This window comes from Canis aureus, chromosome 37, assembly GCF_053574225.1.
Source record: "Canis aureus isolate CA01 chromosome 37, VMU_Caureus_v.1.0, whole genome shotgun sequence".
NCBI lineage: Eukaryota > Metazoa > Chordata > Mammalia > Carnivora > Canidae > Canis > Canis aureus.
Genome location: NC_135647.1, coordinates 25,113,574 through 25,129,988, shown reverse-complemented (window position 1 = coordinate 25,129,988; position 16,415 = coordinate 25,113,574). Strand labels below are relative to the sequence as shown.

The 16,415-nt window shown below is 39.7% G+C and overlaps 2 long non-coding RNA genes across 2 annotated transcripts; both read left to right on the top strand.

The window, feature by feature from the left end:
- The first annotated feature begins 3,433 nt into the window (after window positions 1-3,433).
- On the top strand, window positions 3,434-11,355 carry LOC144306601 (uncharacterized). The gene is made up of 5 exons (XR_013373685.1): window positions 3,434-3,705; window positions 8,820-9,004; window positions 10,018-10,198; window positions 10,789-11,069; window positions 11,337-11,355. It is a non-coding gene; the product is annotated as an uncharacterized LOC144306601 (long non-coding RNA).
- A 20-nt stretch (window positions 11,356-11,375) lies between these two features.
- On the top strand, window positions 11,376-15,353 carry LOC144306600 (uncharacterized). The gene is made up of 3 exons (XR_013373684.1): window positions 11,376-11,393; window positions 12,133-12,255; window positions 13,747-15,353. It is a non-coding gene; the product is annotated as an uncharacterized LOC144306600 (long non-coding RNA).
- The last annotated feature ends 1,062 nt before the right edge of the window (window positions 15,354-16,415 follow it).

Genomic DNA, 16,415 nt, shown 5'->3' with positions numbered 1-16,415 from the left:
ATTTAGGTTTTGAGGATCATAGAGCCCCCATTGCAAGTACTAAATTCTGCTCTTGTAGCACAAATACATGAAGAATGGTGTGGTTATATTCCCATAAAACTTTATTTATAGACTCTGAAATTTGAATTTCATATCATTTTCACATGTCATGAAATATTATTCTTCTTTGACTTTTTTTCAACATTTAAAAATGTAAAAACCATTCTTAGCTCATGGGCTGTACAAAAACAGATTATGAGCTGAATTTGGCTCTGGGGACTATAGTTTATTGACCCCTACTCCAAGCCAATAGGACATTGGAAGATGGAAAATATTTTATCTTCACTATGAGCTGAGATTCTCCACCTTAGGCCCCCGGTAAGAATCCTGGAACAGAGACAAACTGAAGGGGCCATCCAGGCAATTTTCTCTTGATGTGTGTACTGAAGAAGGGTCACGTGGAGAATATAAAAGGTTGTTTATAAAAGGGTGGTTGCCTGGGGCAAGAAATCTTAAAACAACTGTAGCTTTTTTAAAAAGAGGGAGAGGTTATAAATGGAAGGGCAGGAATGTTCCTCCACTAGTGCTTGTGGCCACAACTCCTTTTAGGTTAAAAGGAATAAATCCACCTTTTAAAACAATCAGGCTCAGCCCATCATATGCATTTTTCTATCGCACAGCTTTCCAGGATAAACTATCACCTTGTTTCACAATATACTCGTCCAGTCTTAGCTGGGATGGAAAATTTTCATAATCCAATAGGCAGCATGCTCAATGAAGTGTTTCATTAGCCAGATCAGTCTGATCAATCCTCAACGGCCTACGAGCAGCTGCACAGACCAGACACATTACTGTGTGGCCCGTGTTCCAAAATATAGTGCTAAGGCCTTAGGCAAGTCTGGATTATTTCCCCATTCAGCTGCGCCATTTTTTGAGGAATTAAAGGGTATAGGACACAGGCAAAGAGACAGCTCCATCACACCTCCCATCTTTCTTTTTCTTTGCCCTTTTACTTACAAAATTAATGTACTTATATTTAAAAATCAATCCAGAAGTGTGCAAGCTAAATGAATCCTTCCTCAGCCCTTACCCAATGCCATCCCCCAACAAAAAAGCTACTGTTGGCAACTCGGGGTGTCCTATGTAAATACAAATATAGGTCAACATCAAGTACATGTTTGTACTATTTTTTTTCTTGTTTTTCAGCACTTTGCTTTTTGATTTCATGAGGTTCTCCATTCCTGTGGAACCACTTCGTTCTTATTTAACAGCTTCGTGGACATCTAGAAGTTGTTACCTTCTTTACATGGTATCAGTTGAGCATGATATTTTTACCTTAGAAATGACAAGCCTTTTCTCCAGAAGAAGCAGTGAACAGGTTAATTGATTTTTAATGGCTTGTTTGGTTGCCATCCTCATATTTTGTGCATGCCACATCTATAGACATAAAGTGTTTCACCAAAAGACAAATGTCTAAAAGCTAATTGGGACGGACTTGCTACCAGAGATTCTTCTGCAGAACATTTTTTTTGGTTTTAATGTTTCTGAAATGCATTTCAAAATAACTTCACTGGTCATGGGATATCTGTGATATTATCTAGGCAAATTTGACCTGCGAGGATTCCTTCAGAGTCAAAAATGTTTGAGTTCATCTGCAGGAACATAGCCCAGGGGATGCTCTTTACTAGTCATACTCTGTAGAACAAAAGCTGGCCTAAAGAAAAAAGGAAAAATTAGTTTGGTAACAGTTGGGAACAGAGGATGTACATAGCTTAAAAAAAAAAAAAAAAAAAAAAAAAGCTTTATTGAAGAGTAATGTATATCCCTGTATAGGGAATTTGCTCTCTTAAGTATACAACTAAGTGGTTTTCAGTACATTTATACAGTTGCACAATCACCATGCCAATCTAATTTTAGATCATTTCTATCCCCTGCCAAAGAAGCTTTGTGCCATTTGCCATCACTTTCTCATTCCCAGGATTACCAATCTACTTTCAGTCCTTCCCTCTTTTCTTTTTTTTTTTAAGATTTTATTTATTAGCCATTAAAGAAACAGAGAGAGGCAGAGACACAGGCAGATGGAGAAGCAGTCTCCCTATGGGGAGCCCAATGTGAGACTTGATCCCAGGACCCCGGGATCATAACCTGAGCCAAAGGTGAACCAAGGCTCAATCTCTGAGCCATCAAGGTGCCCCTCCTTTCAGTCTCTATAGATTTGCCTTTTCTAGAAATTTTGTAAAATGGCACCATACATCATGTGATCTTTTGTGACTGGCTTCTCTCACTTAGCATCATGTTTTTGTGGTGTATCCAAGTTGTAGCATGTGTCAGTACCTCATTCACTGTTTATGGCTGAGTAATATTCCATTGAGTGCATATAGTAGTTTGTCAAATCACCAGTTGATGGACATTTGGATTGTTTCCACTTTTTTGGCAATTATGCATGATGCTTTATAAACGTTTTCATACAAGTGTTTGTGTAAATATATGTTTTGAATGTTTTTATTTATCTTGGATAGATACCCAAGAGTGAGATTGCTAGGTCATACGGTAAACCTACTTTTAACATTTTAAGAAACTGCCAAACGGTTTCCAAATTGCACCCTTTAAAGTATGTATCTTTGCTACTTGCTTTAAAAAAAAAAAAAAAAAGACCTGGGATTGTTATTATCTAACCTAACAGCAACTCAAGCCTAATTATTGTAGTTTGTTGGCTCATTATGGGGAAAATGTGTTTATTTTCAACTTGTTATGTACATAACCGATTTTATTTCAATGGTCTGTAATGATTTGTAATGTTTTCATTCACTTCACATTTGAAACAACAACAATCATATTCAGGAGGCTTTGCTCCATTTTGACCATTTTTAGCAAATCTATTATGCATGGGTAGTTAATGTTCCTGACAACAGTCATTCCTCGTATGTGTGTTAACATGGAGATCAAGGCAGAGACAAAGAAATCCAGATGCAAATTCACTAAGTAAATAAATGCTTTAATAGTCTAAAAATGCTTAGACCTTTTATTTTTTAAAACATCTGCTCCTGCATTAGTCATGTTCTCTTCCAGTAATAATTAGCAAGTGTATTTATATATATCACTCAGGAAATGCTCTTTTGATTTTTATATTTCTAGTAAGACTTTACATCATAGCCCATTAAAAGCCATGTTTTTGTCATCCTTACAAGTGTGCTAAGAAAACAATGGGATGACCAGGTCTTAAGAGTTAGCTGGAAGGTGACATAATCTAGTGAATTAAGAACATGATATCAAATGTTTTAAAAAAAATTCTAAATACACAGTGAGAATCATCATAGGTCAGAAAGACCCTTTGAAAAGTTATCTGATGCACCCACACTCCTCTATCCTGGAAGTCAAGCACGCCTTTGAATCACGTTAGATAGATAAAGGTCTATGTTAAGTGTACAAAGGGGAGAAGATTCTATCGGAATCTTCTAAGGGAAAAGATTCAAAAGATCTTTCTGGCAACCAACTCCGAAGAAGAGGAACCTTCCATTTCCTCCACATTTTTCAAGCTTAAGCCTCTCGTGTTGAAGCTAACATCGAGTTACCTAAATATATGCTCAAGTTCAGAGAACTGAAGGAAGTCCAGGATCATTGGACCCTTAGAACACACAGAAAGAAGAGAACGGCAATGATGGGACACAGATAAGATCAAAGAGAGACGCTGAGGCCACAGGAAAGATTTTAAACTTTATCTTAAGGGCAAGTGTCTGGTCATAATAATAGTAAACATTCCAAATGAGAGATGATGGTGGCTTGTCTGTGATGATGGCTGTAAAGGAAACAATGGGAGAATTTAAGATTCTCTAACTGTTTGAAGTTAGAAATGGTAGAACCTGAGAACTGGTTGGCAGTGGAGGTTCAGGAGAAGAAGGTGTCAGAAATGATTCGAAGTTTCTAACACAAGGACCTGGGAAGCTGGTGATGCCATTTACTGAGAAAGAGAATTCTAACATTGTAGGAAGTGCAAGTTGTGGGAAAGTTCATGAATTCAGTTTTAGACATGTTCAGATTAATATGTCAATGCAATCTCCAAGCGGACTTGGAACTCAAAACATAAAGATATAAATTTTGCAGTTATTGGAGAATTGATAATGACTAAAATGACAGAAACACCTGAAATTGCCTGAAGAAAGGGTAGCAAGATATTCTTATACAAATTCACATCATCTGAGAATAATAGCAAGTTTAGCTGTTGCATCATTTGTATGCTTCTTAAATTTTCATTTTGCTGTATCGTATTTGATAGTCCTTCAGCAAAAAGCTGACTAGCAGGAGCGGTGGTCTCGGCTTTATCTCGGTCTCGGTCCCTGAAGGAAAGATTTCAATGTTATCCCTTCAAGAACTGTATTGACCTGGATTATTTCAAAATACACTCTTTATCCAATTAAGGAATGGTATCTCTATTTGTAGTTTTCTAGTATTTTGTCATGAATGGGTGTTGAATTTTATTAAAACTTGTTTCCCTGTAAAAAAAGAAAAAAAAAAAAGGGTAGCAAGGAAGGAAGGCAAGCCCAAGCAAATCTCTGATAAACTTTAATATTTAAGCTGTTTTTTGTTTTAAAGAGTTACTTCTCGGACACGTGAATGGCTCAGTGATTGACCGTCTGCCTTCGGCTCAGGGCGTGATCCTGAGGTCCTGGGATCGAGTCCCACATCAGGCTCCCCGCAAGGAGCCTGCTTCTCCCTCCATCTGTGTCTCTGCCTCTCTCTCTCTGTTTCTTATAAATCAATCAATCAATCTTTAAAAATAAACAAAAAGTTACTTCTACTCCATTATTTAATGAACAAGTCTGCTGCTTTTCTTCCCATAACCCTCAACCGTTTACTCTCCCTACATTCTGACGATGGAAGGCCATTCCCCTCTGTCTTTGGACATCAAGGATCTACTTTCCAGATAGTCTTCTCTGTCTCAGAATAAAGTGAAGCAGCCTCGCACTTTAGCCCAAATTCACCAAAATTTTGACACAGACCTCACAGTAATGGGAAAGGAACCATATAAGCTCAGGACATCCCCTCTTGAGAACAAAATTCCTAACACTTTTCTTTCTTTTTCTCCTTTCTTTGCCCCCAGCTTTGATAACAGTCCATCCCTGCCTCCTTCATTCCTGCCCCTAGGGCTTCTCCAGATGTGGCCGTCCTTTCTTTGTCCAGCATGTGGACTCTTGCTGAAAGCTGCTGTTTTCATCCTTGTTGCAATTGTTGTTCTTGTTTCTCCTCCATTGTGGGTTAGAGACCATGTGTCAAATATGCAATAAAGTGTTTACTGGATGCCCTTCCTTGTCTCTAGAGCAATATCCTTGCTGGCCAGACATCTCGTGGGCCATCTCAGCTACAGAAAACAAGGGGAGTTTTCTAAGGATAAAAGCATATTGTATTCAGGAAAGAATTTCCAAACATAATCCAAATGCATCCCTCCCTCTCTGTGGAAGCAAAAATCACTACTCTGAGCTGTTAGAAGTGACAGTTCTGTGATTTCTTGGATCCGTCTCTCAGGAGAGTGCCTTAACATTAAGAGACATTTCCCAAGTGTCCCCTTCACTGGTGGGCCTCCAGTAACCCACCTGTCATGGTTTAGAATTTTAGAGTGTAATTTCTCAAATATTAGATGTTTCCTCATCTGCTGGAAGAGATGAGTTAGAATAAAGCCCCTCCTTTAAGAGTCTCCCTCAAATTGTGTATGCAAATGTTTCTAACCCTAAAATAAGACAATTTCAAAAAAGAATTATATTATAGGTGAGAAAGTGGTACATTTCTAGTGAACTTGGATGTCTCTGTGTCTCACAAGATATCCAACTTTCATGAAGAAGGAATTCCTTCCTGGACTCCTAACCTAGCCTTCCCATACTCAGGTTTGCCCCCATCTCCCCAAGAGACTCCTTCTTTATACCCCAGTCTGAATGAACCATCATTCCCCTTCCAGAGGGGCAGGGGAAGGGGGGAACATTTTTTCCCATAGAAAGACATCTCCTTTCCTGGATCCCCCACCCCGCCCCAACCAAATCAATAACATGAAGTGTTGATAGTCCCAGGCTTTAGCCATGTAGGAATCTAGATTGAATCCATCCTCATACCAACTGAGAGCATGAGGAGCCTTATAAGGAGGAAGGTGGGACCTTCAAATCAAGGTTCTTTCTAATATGCCCTACTGTATGTTTTGGCTCTCTGAAACTCTGAACGGAGTTAACACTAAAAGATGTTGTGGGTGCAGCCATGTAGGAAGTTCAGCTTTAAAATAAGTATGTCTTTCAAGTCCAAACATAATGTTTTTGAGTCATTATTTTATACACCTATGAGAAAGAACAAATACTTTAATTTTGAAGGAACCACTCTGCTCATAGAGTCTCTGGGTCTTCAGCATTTCACAGAAACACAAATTGCTTCACCCAGAGCCTGCCGAGATCATGAAGGAACAACACTGGATCAGCTGATTTGGGTCCTGTGACCTCTTCTTGAGGAAGGACGTGGAGGATGCTACTTCTGTTCAACAGACACACTGGTTTAGAGACAAGTACACTCTACCCTGTCCCAGACTTCTTAGCCTGGATCATGATCCAGTCTCTGACTGGCACTGGGACCAACCAGGATGCTGAGTCCAAGGCAGAGGACCAAGAGAAGAAGGGGTCTAGAAATACATGCAGCACCTGTAGTAATAAGAGAGGAAGAGAAAGTGAAGGAAATCCCAAGAGAATAATAGAAAAGTTTCCTGAGTCTGACTGCTATTTGTAGAAGGGACATCTGGAGGTCAGGCGTTCAGAAGTCAGAGTCTTGTCACATTTGATAAAAGAGCCTGTGACTATGCAGTCCCTCATCCGAATGATTTGTAGCATGTAATACTGATTCTCATTTATAGCAAGAAATCCAATCAACAAGCTAAGGCCTGTTGATACAGCAGTGTGTGAACTTGGATCACTGTTAGAGCCCTCAGTTGAAACTTGAAAATGAATGATCCTTAATCTTTTGAGGGTCAGGAATCCTTTGAGAATCCAGGGTTGGAGACCCACGTTCCAGAACAACTTCCATCCATATTTTCACAAACAATTTTTTTTGGGGGGGAGGCGGTGCTTCACAGATGCTAAAGCCATACAAGGAACTGTTTTACAGCAGCGCTTTTAATCTTTTTACAAAATAGTCCACTTTGGAGAAATGTAAAAATCTCTTTTAATGTTAATTGCAAAAGAGATCAAACCTTGTAGCTAAAAGAGAGCAAAGCAGTGAAACAAAAACAAAACAAACAAAAATAATGTCTTTTCTGATTATAAGAGCTTCTCTTCTCTTCACTCTTAAAAACCACTCTCCTATAGAAACATGGTGCAGCAAGAGAGGCAAAGACCAAGCCCTGCACAATAGGAGTAATTAATGCCACATAGCATTGACAGTTAATTTCATTATTGATATGTTATTAGGTTTGATATTTTAACAAGCCATGAGAATGGCATTATATGCATTTTGTATTTGAACTTGCCATGGTTACACACAGAAGGACCTGATCCCTGTCTTCTGACTTGCAATTCTGTGTTTGCTCAATTCTTTTTCCTCCTTGTATACCTTATCTTGCTGTATTTTACAAAGTTTGTAATATACAGAAAATAAACAGAATTTATATATAGTTAGAATTTCATTCCATCCCTGGTAAGCAGAATGAGGAAATTTGAGTGGAATAATTGTCAATAAGATAGAAATATCTTAACTTTTTCCAAAAGACAATTTTAAGCAATTTTATCATTTTCTGCAAACAAAAGAAACCTTTCCCTTTTCTAACAAATATTGATTGTAGATAATGGTAACAATTTAATAAATTATTACAATTATCAATTATTAATATCATTAGAACTGTAAGAGTAGGAAATAATCATCCCCACCCACCTTGGAATTTGGCCTATCTCTTATGGAGCAGTTGTGCCGCCACTCCTTCCCAACCCGAGGCTCTGGCACTCACAGAGTGGGAGGCGATGCCCGAGCCGGAAAGAAGGCAGGAGGGGAAAATCAGGAGGGGAAAACAACTGTGTCTGAGGGGCCTTGAGGCTGAGTGAGGAGCAAAGAGAAAGGTCAATGCTACTGTCCCAAACATCTTCCTCAAACCTAGTTGGTTTTCCCACGATCCTGTTTAACAGAAACACTGTTGATACCACCTATCAGTTTGTTCTTCTAAATACCAGAATCCCTGAATTTGTAAATGAAGTCATAAAACAACAATGAAGTAAAAAAAAGAAAAAGGAAGAAAGAAAGAAAGAAAGAAAGAAAGAAAGAAAGAAAGAAAGAAAGAGAAAGAAGAAAAAGAAGAAAGAAAGAAGAAAGAAAGAAAGAAAGAAAGAAAGAAAGAAAGAAAGAAAGAAGAAAGAAAGCATAAACCTTTGTAGACCAGTTGTACAGCTGGTTTCCTAATCCATGGACAATTCTCCTCTGCTTGCCCAGCAGTATGACTTTGTTGCATCTCTTTCAACAGATGAGGAAATGAAAGAGGGCTAAATAAGGCCCCACCTGTCCCTGCAATTCACTCAAATAATAAAGCATAATGGAAAGGTTTTGCTTGATTTTGGAGATTCAAAGACAGCTTTTCTTTTGATAATTTGGACCTGAACAACTGCCTTCTCTTCCTAGTCCCTCAGCCTTTAGAAATGCCCTTGTCTAGAATCGGGTTAATGACCCCTTGTGAAAAATAGTGCTTCAAAAGCCACATGGGGATTCTTACACACCGTCTACTCCTAGTGGGCATATATTTAAGCCAAATTAGTGGCTATTGTAGGATATTAGCTAGATACAGACTAAACTGTTGTAACAAAGATTCACCAAATAAGATAGTTTATTTCTCTTAGGTAATGATCCAGTGATGAATAATGCAATATGAGAAGCTACCCACAGCCCTGGCTTTCAAGTTTGTTCCAGTCATCACTGTTTTCCAACCAGCAGAAAAGAAACAGAAAGGACATCTAATGTGGCACCACTTCTACTCACATTTCATTGGATCAGACTTTACCACTTGGCCACAACTTGCTTCAAGGTAAACAAGAAAACGTAATCTGTAGATAGATGACCATATATTCAATAGCCAAACTGAGAGTTTCCAAAAGGAAAAATGGCAGAATGGATATTGGGGAAGAGTTATCTCTGTCCCATGAGTTATCTAACGGCAGGTTGGCTCAGCTTGAAATCTTCATGTTATAAAAGGCCACACTCATCGACCTGTTAGAAGAACCAGCCAAATGTGTTATCACTTTTTTTTATTTTTAGAAAGATGTATTTATTCATGAGTTACACAGAGAGAGAGACAGAGACGCAGGTAGAAGGAGAAGCAGGCTCCCTGCGGGGGATTGATGTGGGACTCAATCCCAGGACCCTGGGATCATGACCTGAGCCAAAGGCAGACCCTCAACCACTGTGCAACCCAGGCATCCCAACACAAAGTTTTATATATATATGGAAAGGTTTTGCTTGATTTTGGAGATTCAAAGACAGCTTTTATCTATCTATCTATCTATCTATCTATCTATCTATCTATCTATCTATGAAAAATTTGAATGGAAATACACAAATATAAGATTAATTATCCCTAAGTGGTGAGATTAATTACTTGCTACTTTGTTCTTTATGGTTTTTTTTTAGTGCTGTATAACAGTAAATATGTACTACTTTTAAGCCAGGGGTGAAAAGTTTTATTTTTAAGCCTTTTATTAAACATTTTTTAATGCTGATGAGCTAAGAATTGCCCAAGAGCACCTGTAATACAGACAAACAGAGAGCACAGAACATAAGGCAACGAGTGAATGTAGTGCAAAGGCCGCTACTGAAAATGAAGGATCTTTCTCTTTGTTTAATGCTTTTCCTGTCTCACATTAGAACCCAATACTTTCTCAGTGACTGAAGTCGGGAGAATCAGAATAAGCCCTTCTGAGGACAAACAGATGTCCAATAAGACTGGGTGATTTTGATTGGGTCGTCAATAGCTGAGACCTCCCGGAGACACCTTAAAAGTGAGCCCTTGAGGCATTTTCACAAGAGTTTCCATTTTTACAGATGGGACCCCGCCTGGCCTTCTAAGACCCACAAGAATCAGAAACAGATGAGGAATCATGCCCTATTCTCACACATGAGAACCACTGACCCACTGAAATCTCATAAGACTCTGGAAATAAAAGAAAAGTCAACCTGCTCTTACAACAAATCATAATCATTGAATGATTATGTAAATGATGAGGTGTGTAACTGTTTAAGAAAATATAAATAATATTAATAAATTAATATGTATACTACTAAGAATGAGAAAAAAAAATCTACTATCTGTAAGTCTAAGCAAGGGAAGCCCCAATCTGTTTTCGGATATAAACACTGACTACCAGGGCTGGACCAACCCCTGGGGTGAGCCCTGGGAATTGAGGGATAAATGACATGGAGTCCCAGGCTTCAAGGAACTCCGACTAGAGCTAGGGAAACAGTCAATCATGTAGTATCCTGGGATTCTTCATTAACATGGATCTGAACATTTAGGCTAAAAGGGGCAATTTTTTAATATAATCAAACTTTGCCATGTATCACATTTTTCTTTTTTCTCTGGGTTAGTTCTTTTGTTCAAAAGTTATATTTATAAATTTCATATCCTGACACTAAATAGCTAGAGATCCTAATCTGGATAAACAATCTATAGAAGGGAAAACGCAAGGGTTTTCATAAGGGATATTTTGATTTAATTAATAGTTTCAAGTAAATAACAGTCACAAAGTCCAATAATCTTCACAGAGATTTTAGTGGGAAACAATGGCATTTTAAAAACATCAGTTACCATTTTAGAACAAGAATCAGAAAAGCCTACTTTGGCTGCTGAGGACGCAGAATCCAAAGAAATGGAATCCAAAGGAAGAATCCAAAGAAATGTTGGCACACGGAGCTCATGACCCACTTCTGAACTGAGCAGGAGCTGCACACATCCCCAAACTCACACGTAGACCTACCTACCCACAGTGAAAAGGTGAACACACCAGATCACCTTAAGTCGTCATCGATCTTGACAGCAAGTGTTCCTGGACGCCGGGAGCTCTAGGGCTCCATGGGCACGGCCTAAGACTGTTCCGGTAGGTCAGCAGGGATCACCCCTTAGAAGGTGAAAATCTAGGTATCTTCTAGGTCCAAAGGGTATCTGGGAAGAGCCATCCTTCCCTTGGATTCAACCCCAAAGTTGATCTCCAATCAGCTAGCCTCCAAAGCTAAAGCTGAACTTAGTGCCTGAAACTGCCCACAAGTACCTCCTGCTGGAGTCAAGAAAATATCTAGTACTAATCCTCTGTTTTCAAGTGCACTGAATGCCCCAACCAGATCTTAACCTCAATTCTTTGCCTTAGATCCAAGCACACAGCACAAATATATATATTTGTATATTATATCGGCATTTTTCCGAGGTCAGTCTAGAATGTTCCACTGAAGTAAAGCTTGCATCTAGCCTAGAAACATCAGATTCCTTGTGTGCCAAAGATTCATGCTCCCATGTTTTAATCGTATCAGGTATATATATCACCCACACTTAAAACCTAATATTGTCACCCATCTCCTCTCGGACCTTTTAGCTTTTTAAAGAATATAAAAAGCATGTTGATTCCTCTCACAATCCTCCTTTCTGTACAGAGTATTTAAAGGCTGTATCTTGAACCTGGAAAATAATGGCCAGACTGGATAAAAAAAGATGAAGTCAGGAAAAGTGTTGAAGAAAAACCCATATGCCATTCTCACTCTCTCAGAGCAGGGACTGAGCCTATCACCTTCAAGCAAGAAGAAAACCAAAAGTGACCCAAAGACGATATAAAAATTTTAACACATGTGCCACAGCAGATCCAGTGACTGCCCTGAGTAACTATAAGCATTAAGACAAGGCAATCTCTAGTTAAATTTAAAGAATAATTAAATGTCTGCTTTTTCACAAATACGATATACAAACAAATGAATAGCAGTATTGATCAATAGAATTTTTTTTTTTTTTTAGCACAATCTATGTGGTACTTTGTACAAGCTCTGCTTCTATGAAAAGGAGAACATTTTCTATGGTTGAGAATCTTAAACTCTAGCCAGAAAGATAAATTGTATTTTGTTTTTTCTCTTTTCCTACTGAGGTATAATTAACATATAATATTTTATTAACTTCAGCTGTGCAACGAAGAGACAAATTTTAAATGAATATTGTATAAGTAACTGATCATCACCCCCGGCACTCCCTTCTTCCTCTCAGCTAAAGAATCCCAGAATTTCAGCTAAGTATATGGCTCTTAGGTAAAATATAGATATATATTTTATGTATATATATATAATATATTTATTTATATATTAAATATATTAAATATTAATATTATTAATATAATAAATATATTAATATCTATATATTTATTTGTATATTAAGTTATATTTATATAAAGCATATTAATATATAAGGTATAATATATTTATATGTATTTAATATATATTTTGTATATATTATATATATTATATATATTTATCAGCTTCCTTTGCAGATAAGTATACAAACATGACTAAGCTAAGGACAATAGGTTAGGAGCAGGAATCAAGTGTAAAACTGGGACCAATCCCAATGAAGATGAAGCCTTGGTTCATCTATCCTCTTCTTGTGGGTTAGGAATGGCAAAGAGTGCAGCCATCTCAAAAGTCACATGTGGAGAATGGCAGAGCCACTCTGCCAACCTTACAGCCTCACCTCTGGACAGTGATTCTCAGAAAGAAAAAAAATTCATTATACCTAATCCACTACTTTGGGGGTATTTGCTTAACAGCACCCTAGGTTAAAAGACGCAATGTCATAACAGCAGATCTTGCATGAGATTTAGAGGGATGGCAGACAGAGGGAACAAGGGCAGCACAGAGTGAAATGTCACCTGAGCTCAGCCTTGAAGGTTGAGTAGAACTGGAAAAAGCAGGAGAAGTGGAGGGAGCCATGGGCTCTTCTAAGGGGGATGGCAGGATGGGATGCACAGACCTGTAGCAAGCACAGAATCGTGCAAACAGTAGGCACTCAGTAAATATTTGAGTAATGACTGAGTTGAGAGCTCAAAAGCCCATCTAAGCATTGAGACCTTACCCTGGAGGCAACTATAAAGCAGCTGAGTAATGTGGTAAAGGGGTTGCTTGAGGAAGATCAACTTAGCAGATGCATGCAAAATTGGATGGGAGTATTGAAAAAAATTTTTTTAAAAAAGCAAAAAAATTCTGTAAGCTAGAATAATAGAGAAGACAACCACATAATTTTTCATTCAAACTGGCACACTCTTAAGAATGAATGGGGTGCTGTTAAGAGTGCACTGGGACATTGGGCATAAACTGGGATTTCCCTGGGCGAATCACCAGGTAATATCAACACGGAAACAGACAACTTGAACAGACTGCCCAGGGTGCACTCCTTCATTTTTAATACCTGTTTTGACAACCTCCCTCCCCCTGCCCCTGCCACAAGACTTTCTATATTATCTCTCTATAGGGTTTATCTTCAGACTGGCCCCAAAGATTAGGCTGATCTTATGTCCTATCCTCCATTGTATTGGCTAAAAAAGGGCAATATTTTTTGAGGATTTTTTTTCTCATCACTTGCTCCTTTTTTATCTTCACAAGAAGCAAACATTGATCATTGTTTAATCACCTCCTTTTTTTTTTTTTTTTGCCATCCTCTCCAGAGCAGTGTGTTTGTTACTTTTAAAACGCAGCCATAACTAAAATTCCTGTGTTTACTTTTTTTCCTCTGCACTCTATTCATAGAAATAGACTGAGGTTCTCCTCCCTGGTGCAAAGAGACAAGGACAGCAGCATGGGGTTGCTCCGTGTGGAAATCCACAGACCAGGCCAGGCTGGAAAGTGTGGATGACACTCAGAAGAGAGGCAGCTGTAGAAAGGATGGTGGCCGTGAGAAGTCCCCGTAAGGATTAACACGATGGGAATTGTTCACCTTTCCCTTTAAAAACGTTCCATATTAACAAATTCTCAGCTCTAAATCCTTTGGAAATGTCTTGAAAGGAATTTATCTGGGTTCGCTGTTCATGCATTTCACAGGTATTTGTAGATTTACCATTTTAGCAAACAAACCCAAACATCCCTGCCCTCAGCTCTCTCGTAGAGGCAAATTCCAGGACAGAGAAGTAAGCAAACCTCTCTGCACTGGGGCTCCCAGGAATCAGATTCAAGCAAGGCAAGCACTGTCTCTGGTGGGTGTGAAGCTTGGGGAGTTTTCAGGCTATAAGACGAGTGAAAACACGCTTGAGCTGCCGCCCAAGAGTCAAGTATTTACCTGTTGAAGCCCAACAACTTCAGGCCCGAGCAGATACCCTGTGCCACCTGATGGAGTTGTAATGGATTCCAAGGCCTTGCAACCGCCACCCCAGATCAGTCTAAAATGGAAATCTCTGTCATATGGCATGTAAGGGGACCTGAGAAATCTGAGACGTTGCTTAGATCATCCCCTAATTTGATAAATGTGGAAGTGGAGCCTGGAAAACCAAGGGGTTTGTCTAAGGTCACCAAGTAGTGGCCGTGTTATGCTCTTGGCTTTATCAAAGCTCAAGGTACTGGGCATATCAGAAGAATTGGCCGGGCTGTGGGTAGGGGAAAAGCCAGGAGGAATGGGGGAGATGAGGAGGTGGGAGGGGTACCTCCCAGGTTTGGGTCTCTCCAAAAAAGCCAGGGAACATGCCCACAATGCTGGGCAGGAACAGGGTGTCTTTGGCAACCACAGAGCAATGTTGGTCCAGCAGGAGGTCAGCGGTGCAAAGAAATGTCTGTTACCCTCTGATTCAGTCCATTTAAAAAACCCAAAGGAGCAGAATCTTCACAGATTTTGGATTCTCACTAGTCTGTAAAGGGAAAAGACCCACAGAGACTGTTGCATAATTGCGTGACTTTAAATGGTCAAGCCAGTCATTTAAATTTCAAATCCATTGACTTCCCCTTCCTGTCTCTGTCTCCAGTATTAGCCAGTCTTTTCTTTTATCCAAATATGCAAAAACGGAAGACTCTTTTCTCAGTGTCTGGTACATGGTATACATTTAATACAAAAACCGTTAACTTGAATCAAAAATTCGGAATGAATTATCGCACAGATTCACACTCTGTTCAGAAATTTGTCTTTTCAGGCCTCCTCAGCGCTGGAAACCATGTAAATCGAGAGGTGGAGTCAGGAGGTAGGAGGCATCCTGGGCACTTATTTAAGAAGGACGCTTCTCGGGCATCTGGGTGGCTCAGTCGGTTAAGCCACCGACTCTGGATTTCGGCTCCAGTCATGGTCTCAGGGTCGCGGGATCAAGCCTCATGTTGGGCTCTGCACTCGGAGGAGTCTGCTTCTCCCTCTGCCTCTGCTCCTCCCCCGGCTCTCTCTCTCTACAATAAATGAATAAAATATATATTTTTTAAAAAAGAAAGATATGTCCGTTTTGAGCCCTAAATGGGGATACTATAAGAGATCATAGTTCTACTCGGAAGCTCAGAAGCAGCCGTGGGAGCCGCGGCGGAGTCTAGCAGGTTCCAGGTGGCGCCAGGAGCTGTGACATCTGTGTGGATGGGCGCTGCCACTGCCACACGCGCATGGCCACCCATGGACAGGTACACCTGTTGTGCTTTATGCTGCATCTCACGCAGGAATTAGGAATTACACAACAGAGAAGAAGAAGAAACAGGTCACATAGAGAGGCAGAAGAATCAAGACTTCTAAGATCCGGGGCAGAAAGATGGCCACATTTGAATGACAAATGTGGCTGTGATAATTCTAGCAACTAGGCTGGAAGGAAAAAGGAGCTTAGCTATGACATTTTCATTGTCTGATAATAGAATGTGCAAGTGACAGGGAAGGCTCTTCTTTTACAGAACTGAATGCAGGTACAAAAGGAGTTACTGGGACTGAGGTGGAACACGGTCCCACCTGCGGGGTCAGAGCAGAAGCCCTGGCTGACTTGGGCCGCACACCCCTGTGCACAGGGCAGAGGGAACTTGGCCAAAAGATGCGGGTGCTTCAGACAGAGAATGGCCCAACGACAAGCACCCGACAACTCGTGTGGACAAGAAGCAGCCTCTGGTTCTGTGGCCGAAGCAGCAGCACAGGCACAGCGACCCAGAGCAGATCTGATCTGCCCTTCCACACGCAGAAGCGTGATCCCTACACATACTGAACATGAATTTTCCAGATCTTTATAACTAACAATAAACAACTCTTCACCAAGTTATTTTAATGGAAAAGTGAGAAATGGAGAAGAGTGGAGACTACTGGATCCCTGTGTACTCATCAGGGTCTTCAAAAGTTACTAATAAAATGAACTCCGGCTCATGTAGACAAAAAAAAAAAAAAAAAAAAGAAAAGAAAAGAATTTACTTGAAGCTAGCTATCAAATCATCAGAAAGGCTAAGAACAAGACTTACAAAATAGGCAGGAAGCAGGGTCATCT